Source organism: Sinocyclocheilus anshuiensis, unplaced genomic scaffold, assembly GCF_001515605.1.
Source record: "Sinocyclocheilus anshuiensis isolate Anshui unplaced genomic scaffold, SAMN03320099.WGS_v1.1 scaffold447, whole genome shotgun sequence".
Lineage (NCBI taxonomy): Eukaryota > Metazoa > Chordata > Actinopteri > Cypriniformes > Cyprinidae > Sinocyclocheilus > Sinocyclocheilus anshuiensis.
In genome coordinates this window covers 84096-84664 of record NW_015552615.1, presented here as the reverse complement: position 1 = coordinate 84664, position 569 = coordinate 84096, and the positions used below count along the sequence as shown (strand labels likewise).

General features: G+C 33.4%; 1 protein-coding gene across 1 annotated transcript in view; it reads left to right on the top strand.

Moving 5' to 3' along the window:
• LOC107665989 (stathmin-3-like) overlaps positions 1-569 on the top strand; it is a 26293-nt gene that overhangs the window by 25004 nt on the left and 720 nt on the right. The window lies entirely within an intron of this gene.

The window sequence follows — 569 nt, the reverse complement described above, 5'->3', positions numbered from 1 at the left end:
AACAACAAAGTGCAGATGTGCGTACGAATGTAAGTAAGATATTCATTTCACAGTGTAAACAGTTTCAGTGATTATAATGGGAGTTTTTGAAAGTGGTTGAACTCTGGCTAGACTGAAGTCGAGGATAATGTTCTTTGATTGTGTAAATGTTCTTTGCACTCTTTCTGTACAATGAAAGCGTTGTAATTAACTTACGTTTTTATTAAATTCATGTTAAATACAAAGACAGTCGTATTAAAAATATTTTATGGCAAGACAACCATATCTTGTACTTAAGTAAAAAGATGAGTTTTATGCGTAGTTAATGGATTGCACTTACATTAGGCTACTAATCGCCCATTATGTAACTAACATGATCTATAAAAGTGCACAAACATTTAGGCCTTTTACTTTTTATGGCCTTAAATTTGATGCAACTAAATTTAAGACTTTTTAAGGACCCATCAACTTTGTTTTTTCCACTCACTGAAAGTTTAATATGTCTGCGCACTGCTTTCTGCTCTGTTCACTGCATGCACGACTGCACGTAATAAGTACTCTAAAAAATGCTGGGTTAAATACAACCCAGT